This window comes from Triticum aestivum, chromosome 2D, assembly GCF_018294505.1.
Source record: "Triticum aestivum cultivar Chinese Spring chromosome 2D, IWGSC CS RefSeq v2.1, whole genome shotgun sequence".
Taxonomy (NCBI): domain Eukaryota; kingdom Viridiplantae; phylum Streptophyta; class Magnoliopsida; order Poales; family Poaceae; genus Triticum; species Triticum aestivum.
Window position 1 is genome coordinate 278,980,072 of NC_057799.1, and position 11,261 is coordinate 278,991,332.

Genomic DNA, 11,261 nt, shown 5'->3' on the forward strand with positions numbered 1-11,261 from the left:
CTGGCGAAAATGGCACGCAACCGTTGGGTCGTGGTGGAGCTCCTTCTAACGTGGTTAGAAGTCGAAGCGCACCACGATCCACGCAGCTGTCGCCGCCACCCACGCCAGCAGAAGCTTTGGCGCGCGCGCAGCTGCTCCTCGACTTCCCTCCTGTTGCGGAGAAGCTCGACGAGTGGAGGGCCACCATCCGGAGCCTCGTCGCTGTCGCCAACAAAGATGATCCGCGACCGGCGGGACCCTCGGGCCGGTGCTCCACCAAGCCACCACATGCCAGCACTGGGTGGACCGGGGGTGCTGCGGTCATGGTGCACGCTCCTCCTCCTCGCCAGCCGCCGTGGGCGCCGGCCCGTCGTGATGACGCTTGTGATAACATCTCTATAGCGTCGTCCGACCAGCGGACCCACCGCGACCAACACCAAGTTTTTCGAGAACGAGCTCACGAAGATGCTCGAACCACTATCGAGCGCGGGCGTGATACACGCCACCAGTCGGACAAGCGGGCGGGACCCGCTATGGACCACCCAGCACTGGGGGGCTCCGGCGGCCTACCTTACGAGGTGGGCTGCCCCGCCTTTACCCGTGAGCTGCGGCAGTTCCAGTGGCCGTCCCACCGCACGTTCAAGCCCGACGTCAGCGAGAAGTACACTGGCAAGACCCACCAGTCCGAGTTCCTCAGCATCTACACCATCGTGATGCAGGCTGCCGGAGCTCGCGACGACAAGGTGCTTGCCAATTATTTCCCGCTAGCACTGAAGCCCAATGTTATGTCTTGGTTGATGCACTTGCCGGCGGATACCATTTCTTCTTGGTCGGATCTGTGCCATGAGTTCGTTGGCGCCTTCACAGGAGCCCACCAAGCTCATGGCCAGGCCAGTGATCTGCATATCATCCCCCAGAAGGAAGGGGAAACCCTCCGCAAGTACATCCAAAGGTTCAGCCGGGTGCAGTACAACATCCCCGACGTTCACCCCGCCGCTGTGATCAGCGCGTTCCATCAGAATGTGCGCAACCGCAAGATGCGCGAAGAGCTGGTGATGACCAAGGTTAAGGATGTGGCCGAACTCTACGTTCTGGCCGATAGATGCGCCCGGGCTGAAGAGGGAAGGAAGTACCCCGGCGAAGACGCCGACGCGGAACAAAGTGTGGACTTTGGTTCACTTGCCCGATGATCGGCAATCCATAGAAAATAAATGGATCTTCAAGAGGAAGACGGACGCTGATAGTAGTGTTACTATCTACAAAGCTAGACTTGTTGAAAAAGGTTTTGACAAAGTTCAAGGTGTTGACTACGATGAGATTTTCTCACTCATAGCGATGCTTAAGTCTGTCCGAATCATGTTAGCAAATTGCCACATTTTAGGAAATCTGGCAAATGGATGTCAAAACTACATTCCTTAATTGATTTCTTTAAGAAGAGATGTATATGATGCAACCAGAAGGTTTTGTCGATCCTAAAGGTGCTAACAAAATGTGCAAGCTCCAGCGATCCATCTATGGACTGGTGCAAGCATCTCGGAGTTGGAATATACGCTTTGATGAGTTGATCAAAGCATATAGTTTTATACAGACTTGCGGTGAAGACTGTATTTACAAGAAAGTGAGTGGGAGCACTACAACATTTCTGATAAGTATATGTGAATGACATATTGTTAATCAAAAATAATGTAGAATTTTCTGGAAAGCATAAAGGATTATTTGAAAGGAGTTTTTCAAAGAAAGACCTCGGTGAAGCTGCTTACATATTGAGCATCAAGATCTATAGAGATAGATCAAGACGCTTCATAAGTTTTTTCAATGAGTACATACCTTGACAAGATTTTGAAGTAGTTCAAAATGGAACAAACAAAGAAACAGTTCTTGCGTGTGTTGCAAGGTGTGAAATTGAGTAAAGCCCGACCACGGCAGAAGATAGAAAGAGAATGAAAGTCATTCCCTATGCCTCAGCCATAGGTTCTATAAAGTATGCCATGCTGTGTACTAGATCTATTGTATACCCTACACTGAGTTTAGCAAGGGAGTACAATAGTGATCTAGGAGTAGATCACTGGACATCGGTCAAAATTATTTTCTCGATTATGGAGGTGACAAAAGGTTCGTCGTAAAGGGTTACGTCGATGCAAGTTTTGACACTGATCCAGATGACTCTAAGTCTCAATCTGGATACATATTGAAAGTGGGAGCAATTAGCTAGAGTAGCTCCGTGCAGAGCATTGTTGACATAGAAATTTGCAAAATACATACGGATCTGAATTTGGCAGACCCGTTGACTAAACTTCTCTCACAAACAAAACATGATCACACCTTAGTACTCTTTGGGTGTTAATTACATAGCAATGTGAACTAGATTATTGACTCTAGTAAACCCTTTGGGTGTTAATCACATAGCGATGTGAACTATTGGTATTAAATCACATGGCGATGTGAGCTAGATTATTGACTCTAGTGCAAGTGGGAGACCGAAGGAGATATGCCCTAGAGGCAATAATAAAGTGTTATTTATATTTCCTTATATCATGATAAATGTTTATTATTCATGCTAGAATTGTATTAAACCGGAAACTTAGTACATGTGTGAATCCTTCTCCTTCTCCCTTCCTTCCTTCTCCTTCTCCCTTCCTTCCTTCTCCTTCTCCCTTCCCTTTTTCCTATTCCATGTGGGAGGTGGAATCCTACTAGGACTAGGGAGTCCTAGTAGGACTCCACACTTGGGCGCGCCCTGTGAGGGCCGGCCTCCTCCTCCCTCCATCCTTTATATACGTGGCCAGGAGGCAGCCCATAGACACAACAATTGATCATTGATCTCTTAGCCATGTGCGGTGCGAGTTCGTGGGACGTCATCGAGTTGAACGTGTGCTGAACTCGGAGGTGTCGTGCTTTCGGTACTTGGATCGGTCGGATCATGAAGACGTACAACTACATCTACCGCGTTGTTCTAGCGCTTCCGCTTTCGGTCTACGAGGGTACGTGGACAACACTCTCCCCTCTCGTTGTTATGCATCACCATGATCTTGCGTGTGCGTAGGAATCTTTTTGAAATTACTACGTTCCCCAACACAAGGCCCTCCCCATCCGCGGGGCGGCGCACTTCCGCACGAGCGCCTGTAGCGTCCTCCTGCGGCAGCCGTCGACTCAATATCGGTTGGCTCCCGTGGCGTCTTCGCTCCCCATCGTGTGCCTTCGCAAACGATCCGGTCGTTCGCGGCTCGAGCGGTGGGTGAAGCATACAGTGGCTCGTCAGTCGACCACCCCTCAAGTTGTGGCAATTGAGCCCGACGAATCCCTCTACGGGTTGTTCAATCTGACGACTGGTCATTTGGATACACTTTCCGAGTGCGAAAGTAATGATCCCATGGTGGATGTCCTCATGGTCGACTCCCAGTGTAGCCCGTCCGGATTGCGTCGCGGCGGTGGCACCAGCGGCGGTGGCCCGTCACGTGATCATGACAAGTACTACCACCAAGCCCTCACTACAGAGCAGCGGGAAGAGCTGCATCGCCGAAACGTCCAGGCCCTCCAGGCCCCCATCGTTGGGGAGACCTCCGAGGCTCGGGCCTTGGAGGGTGCGCGCTTAGCCACCTTGGCTGAGCGTACACGTCTGGAGAATCTTTAGCCAGCACTCGATGATCGTGCTCATCAGCATATTCCAGGTTCCAGTCGACGGCCACGACATGTGTTTCCGACTGAGCCTCGAGAAGAATGTCAGGTATACCGTAGTCCGATCCAGAATGTTGCAGCAGCAGCACGCATAGCAGGTTCAATTCAGCCGTCCTGTTCAGAAGCTGGTAGAGGCTTATAGCAGATCCGAGCACTGCTTTGGGTGGCAGGAGAATAGAACTCGGTTGTTTCTCAATCTTGCAACAGAATTCATAGCAGATCTGTGGTTGCAGACACAGTTCAGTTGGCACATAGCCTGAGATCACCTCCGCAGCATGAAGATCGTGGTTACCATCAAGACCAGTACCTTGGTCGAGGCCACAGATAGTTTGATCCTCGATATCCCCGTGATGACTACCGTCGAGTGCCTACGCCCTCTCCGAGGGGTGGGTCGTACGCGCCCCGGCGGTACGATGACAGTCGCCCGTATGGTGACGAGCGAAGAGCTCCAGTCGACCCAAGAGAGCCTTGGTTCGATGCGAGGTCACTCCTCTTACAGGGTTTGGTTAACAGAGGCAGAGCTAATAGAGAAGGGCTGGACAGAGATCGGCCGACTGGAAGCAGGGCGTTTGTCTATGGGCCCGAGTGTTTCAGCAGAGCCATCCAAGCAGCTCAGATCCCGCCCAACTTCAGATTGGTTGCGGGCGTGAGCAAGTTCACTAGTGAGTCAAAGCCAGACATGTGGCTGGAAGATCACCGAGTGGCAGTGCGGATTGGTGGAGGCAACAATGATGTAGCCATGAAGCACCTCCCCTTGATGCTTGAAGGTTCGGCCAGAGCTTGGTTCAATCAGTTGGCTCCTGGAAGTATTTTCTGTTGGGAAGATTTAGCTCGAGTGTTTATCAAGACATTCAAGGGCACCTGCAAGCGACCTGCTGGGCTGATTGAATTGCAGCACTGCATTCAGAAGCCAAATGAAACTTTGAGAGATTTCATTCAGAGATGGACTACCCTTCACCATGTGGTGGAGAATGTGTCAGAACACCAGGCAGTTTGCGCCTTCAGGGAGGGCGTCCGATACAGAGAGCTTATCCTAAAGTTAGGTCATTCCGGAGACATGTCTCTGAGTCAAATGATGGAAATAGCCACTCGATATGCTAATGGCGAAGAGGAAGACCGACTCTGCAATGGCAAGCAGAAAGCAGTCGACCAAGACATCGGAGGTGGAAAGTCTAGTCGAAAGCAAAAGCGTAAAGCTGAGGCTGCAGGCCCTGCTGAAGCCGCAGTTCTGAATGCACAAGGAAAGTTTAAAGGAAAGCCTAAGGGGCAGTGGGTGCCCAAAAAGGTGAAAGATCAGGCCGGACAGGACGTCCTCGATTTGATGTGTCATATTCACACGAAGAAGGATGAAGAGGGTAACTTGATTCTGCCCAAGCATACCAGCGACAGTGCAGACTCCTGATTCAGCAGTTCCAAGAGGGTCAGCCCAGTGAAAAGGATTCTGATAAGGATGATGATGAAGAGAAGGATGATGGTTACCCGAAGGTCAATGCTACCTTGGTGATTTTTGCTTATGTCGAGAGCAAAAGTCGGCTAAAAGTAATTAACAGAGAAGTGAACATGGTTTCTTCGGCAACTACGACGTACCAGAAGTGGTCAAAAACTCCCATTATGTTCGACCAGTCAGATCACCCGGTGCACGTTGCTACCCCTAGGCGGCAAGCATTGGTGGTCGACCCAGTCGTTGGGGACACCCGACTGACTAAGGTTCTCATGGATGGTGGCAGTGGTTTGACCATCCTGTATGCTGAGACCCTCCAATGGATGGGCATTCCGATGTCCAAACTCAGTGAGAGCAACATGCAGTTCCATGGAGTCATCCAAAGGAAGAAATCAAAGTCACTCAGACAGATTGCTCTTGATGTAGTTTTCGGAGATTCCAATAATTCTGCTGGGAGAAGTTGACGTTTGAGGAAGTGGATTTCCACAGTGCCTATCATGCTATCCTGGGCAAGCCTGCATACGCTCGTTTCATGGCCCGACCATGTTACGTGTATCTTAAGTTGAAGATGCCCGGGCCCAAAGGTGTGATTACAGTCACTAGGAATAGGCAGAGAGCAGAGGAGTGCCTCCAGAAGGGTTCCAAGATTGCTGATGAGCAAATGGCGGTGGTGGAACTGGAAGAGTACAGGAAAAATGCTGACCCAAGTGATATGTTGCGAGCTAAGAAGCCTACTTCAGAATCTGCATTTCAGTCGGCCGGAGAGACAAAGCCAGTCCACATTCACCCGGAAGACCCCTCTGCTGCTCCGACCCACATTTCAGCGACACTCAATAGCAAATAGGAAGCCGCGCTCATCCAGTTCCTCCATGAGAACTGGGACATCTTTGCATGGAAACCAGCAGACATGCCAGGTGTAACAGGGGGCTTACTGAGCACCGTTTGTGTGTCGACCTGTCGGTGTACAAAAGGAGGGGCGCACCTTTGTACCCCTTTACCTGTGCACGGACAGTCGGAGCCGCGCCCACGGCCGCACCAAGCAGAGCAGGGGAGGTGAACCAAGGTGAAACCAAAGCCCAAGACAGCCAAAGCAACGCCAAGGCCGATAACACAAAGAAGCAGAGAGGCGAAGCAGGTTCCCTCGGCAGACCCTTGCCGGGGCGGCTCGCCCACACCAGCGGAGCGCGCCACCCTTGAGCCCACAGTCTCCAACACCATCAACCACATTGGGCCAGGGCTTGGGAGGCACCTCCATGGTGGCATGCAGATTTTTGTGAAGACAAGGAATATTCAAGATCAGATGAGGATTAGAAGACAACGATCCTCGGCAAGATCCTTGCCGAGGAGAGCCACAAGACCCCCGGCAAGATCCTTGCCGGGGATGACAGCGCGCCACGGCAAGACCCTTGCCGGGCCACCCGGCAAGGCCCTCACTGAGGACGCCAGTAGGGCCACCTCCAGGCCCGCACCAGCCAAGTCTCCACCACCGTTCGCATGCAGCTGCTAGCTCAACCAGCTGGGCTGGCACCTGCGTGGCAACATGCAGCTCCCAGACCAGATCAGCAAGCACATGTGTGACGGCATGCAAATCTTCGTGAAGACCCTACCGCCGCTCCACCTCAGTTGTTTGCCTGCCTACATGGCGTCGCATGCAGCGCTGGCCAGGGCGTGTGTCGAAGCGAGGAGGAGCGGCGACGGACGGGACGGGCCTCGTTCCCTTTCCCAATAAAGCAAGGGGACACCTCAGCAACGCATTAAATGCGTCTTGTCCTGTAATACGAGCGATAAGCTCGTAGCACCGTAGGCCTTTCCACCTCCTGTGTGCCACTGTGGCAGCCCCTTTCGACTATAAAAGGAGGCCCATGGCATACTGGAGAAGGATTCGGCTCCCTGAAACGGCTCAGCAACCGTAGCTAGTTCAAGGGCTCAAGAACACTCAATACATCCACCAAAGCAGGACTAGAGTTTTACGCATCCTCGCGGCCCGAACCTGGGTAAACGATCCTTGTGCTGATTACTAATCCTGCTCTTCTTGCAACCCTGCGCCCCGGCAACCATAGTAGGGATTCTTGTGATCCCATAGGTGTCGTTTCCCACCGACATCTTTGGCGCTCCAGGTAGGGGGCGCAATTGTGAGAATCTGGTCTAGTAGTTAGCCTAGCGTTTCTTCATCGCCATGGCTCCCAAGAAGAAGATGGCCACGGCGATCGGCTCGTCGGGGGCCGAACGGCCCGTGCCAGTGCGGACAAGCAGCGGCCAGTTCGCAGACAGGACCCGAGCCACGGTCCGCGAGCACCAGCATTACCCTGGCAGTCAGAGCCTGGCGAGCAGCGCCGTTCGCGCGCCAGGCGACGGGCCACACATCGCCAAGTCTAAAGATGGGGTTGGGCCCCCCGCAGGCGGTGCAGCAACCTCCAAGACGCCCACGCCGGCGACCACTGCGCGCTCTTCCCATGGTGTGCACGACGAGCAGCATCACCACGCCGGTGACCCTGGGCACCGCCGTGGGAAGAGCCCTATGCGTCGTTCGCGGGATGAAGGACTTCAGCATGCCCACCGAAGTGCTGGCGAAAATGGCACGCAACCGCTGGGTCGTGGTGGAGCTCCTTCTAACGTGGATAGAAGTCGAAGCGCGCCACGATCCACGCAGCTGTCGCCGCCACCCATGCCAGCAGAAGCTTTGGCGCGCGCGCAGCTGCTCCTCGACTTCCCTCCTGTTGCGGAGAAGCTCGACGAGTGGAGGGCCACCATCCGGAGCCTCGTCGCTGTCGCCAACAAAGATGATCCGCGACCTGCGGGACCCTCGGGCCGGTGCTCCACCAAGCCACCACATGCCAGCACTGGGTGGACCGGGGGTGCTGCGGTCATGGTGCACCCTCCTCCTCCTCGCCAGCCGCCGTGGGCGCCGGCCCGTCGTGATGACGCTTGTGATAACATCTCTATAGCGTCGTCCGACCAGCGGACCCACCGCGACCAACACCAAGTTTTTCGAGAACGAGCTCACGAAGATGCTCGAACCACTATCGAGCGCTGGCGTGATACACGCCACCAGTCGAACAAGCGGGCGGGACCCGCTATGGACCACCCAGCACTGGGGGGGCTCCGGCGGCCTACCTTACGAGGTGGGCTGCCCTGCCTTTACCCGTGAGCTGCGGTAGTTCCAGTGGCCGTCCCACCGCACGTTCAAGCCCGACGTCAGCGAGAAGTACACTGGCAAGACCGACCAGTCCGAGTTCCTCAGCATCTACACCATCGTGATGCAGGCTGCCGGAGCTCGCGACGACAAGGTGCTTGCCAATTATTTCCCGCTGGCACTGAAGCCCAATGTTATGTCTTGGTTGATGCACTTGCCGGCGGATACCATTTCTTCTTGGTCGGATCTGTGCCATGAGTTCGTTGGCGCCTTCACAGGAGCCCACCAAGCTCATGGCCAGGCCAGTGATCTGCATATCATCCCCCAGAAGGAAGGGGAAACCCTCCGCAAGTACATCCAGAGGTTCAGCCGGGTGCAGTACAACATCCCCGACGTTCACCCCGCCACTGTGATCAGCGCATTCCATCAGAACGTGCGTAACCGCAAGATGCGCGAAGAGCTAGTGATGACCGAGGTTAAGGATGTGGCCGAACTCTACGTTCTGGCCGATAGATGCGCCCGGGCTGAAGAGGGAAGGAAGTACCCCGGCGAAGACGCCGACGCGGAAACCGGACTCTATCGACGCCGTTGAAAGATCTGACGACACCGGCGCTGCCAAGAAGGTCAAGGCAGACGGGCCCGGCAATGAGATTGTCGGGTGTGCCGCCTGCCGGGCCTTAGCAGCTGCCGACAAGCCAGGGAGCTCCGGCAAGCAGTACTGCAAGATCCACCGCACCAAGGGACACGACCTCGAGAACTGCCGACAAGTCGAGCTGCTTGCTGAAAAGCAAAAGGCCGAGTATGTGAGGCGGGACAAGGAGAAAGGTCAGGACAGTGCCGAGGGATCCGGCACAAAGCGTGGCGGCCAAGGAAGCCGCCCTGGCAAGGACAACCAGCAAGAGAGGCCCGCCCGGGGCCGTGACAAGAAGCAAGAAGACGATGATCACGACGAGGACGACGAGTCCGGTGAGCAAGAGTTCCAGAAGGCTACGGAGGCCATGTGCGTCGACGGTGACGCCTCGCTGCATACTTCTCACCGCCAGCTCAAGCAGTGGGCGCGTGAGATGATAGCAGCGGAGCCGTCGTTCGACGCTCAGAAGCCGCTGAAGTGGTCCAGCACGCCCCTCATCTTTGACGCCGAGGATCACCCTGACCGCACAACTGCGGTCGGGTGTTTGCCATTGTTGGTCTCTGTTCGATGTGGGGTTCCAGCGAACCCTTAAGGTTCGAACACTGGGGTGCGCGCGAAGCCTTTCCCTCCTACCGATCTACGCTCTAGCTCGCTAAGATCTCGCGGACGAACTCGACGAACTCGCAACACAGAAAGACATGAGGTTTATACTGGTTCGGGCCACCGTTGTGGTGTAATACCCTACTCCAGTGTGGTGGTGGTGGATTGCCTCTTGGGCTAATGATGAACAGTACAAGGGAAGAACAGCCTCCTGAGGTTGAGGTGTTCTTGTGGCTAGGCTCTTGATCGGGTTGGATCAAGCTAAGATGAGATCCCCCTACTATGGTGGCTAGCTCTACTTATATAGGCCCTGGTCCTCCTCCCAAATATCGAGCGGAAAGGGAACCAACAACGGCGGGCAAATTTGAAGGGGGACAGCTAGTACAAGCTATCCTGACAAAAGCGGTCTTCGCCCGTGAAAAGCACTGGTGGTGACGCTGCCTTGGGCTCCACGATGACCTCCATCTTGCCGTCCTCCTGGTCTTGGTCTCGTTGCACCAATATAGCAACCTTTGCCTGATGCCTCGGTACTCTTCGCCTGCGCTGGCCTCCTTAGCACCAAAGAGGAAATAAGGACGATGTGCGCGCTGGCGCCCGCCTGGTGCCGTTAAACATGGCTCACGTCACGAGGGCCTCGTGAGGTTTGCCCTGCCTTGATATCTCCACTCCTTGTGAGCCTGCCCGGCTAGGCCACTCCAGAGGAGGTCTTGCATCGTCCACCTCGCGAGGCTCGGACCCTCGCGAGGGTCTTGGATGCCCTGTTGATGAAGATGGGTCGTACGGCCTACAGGCTTAGCCACGTTGTGGGCCGCAGGCAGGCAAGTCTGGGGAGCCCCGTTCCCAGAACACCGATAGTAGCCCCCGGGCCCAAGGTTCGCTGGGGCTTGGCTTCGCGGCGAAGCCAAGGGTCAAGTTTGGAGCACCGCGGGCCCCAAAGCCTGTGGCCTCGGTTGACGCGTGGTGGTTGATTGGACGTGGGCGTCTCCGCTTCCCCACGCTGCCTCGGCAACTGCACGACTTGACAAGTCCCTGCGACATGCAAGGAAAACCATCATTACCTGCGATCGTGGGAGACGCCAGTTGGCCTTCTCTTGCTATAAATGGGGAGGGGGCGGAGCCCCCGTCGCCCATCTCTTCCTCGCTTGCTTGCTTCTTCCTCCCTGCTCCACTGCTTGCAGTGCCACCGATGGCGCCACTAAGGAAGTTCTCTGCCGCCAAGAAGGGGAAGGCCCCTCGCGAGGGCCCCGGTTCCCCGGCGCCCAAGCGCGGTCGCGGCCGTCCGCGCAAGCACGCCGCGACCCCCTCCGTGGCCCACCGTCGGGGCGGCACCGCGCCACGCGGAGGGGATCGTCCCAACCATGGTGGTCCAGCTGACGAGGGGAGGCGCGCAATGGTGGCGCGGTCTTCCCGCCCGCGCTTCCATTCAGCGGAGGTGTCGCCGGAGTTCGTCATCTGGTCGGAGAACCCGGCCGGCAACTGGCTCCAGCTTCCGCACTCCTTTGTCAGTGAACTGCCGGCCCCTGGTCCAGGCGGGCTCTGGTTGCAAGCGGATGGTTGCTGCAGCAAGGCCTCTTGGGTCGCGGTCGAAACTTCCACCGCGGGCAACATAGCCCTGGCCCACGGCTGGCAGACATTCGCCCGCACGCGCGGCCTGGGCAGGCGGTGCACGCTCCACTTCAAGTATGACGGTGGATCGACCCTCTATGTGAGGGTGTTTGGGGAAGATGGTCGCCGTGCCGGGTGCTGCCCCGAGACGAACGACGGTGAGGAGGTGCTCGGCCTTGGTGACGGTCGCGACGAGG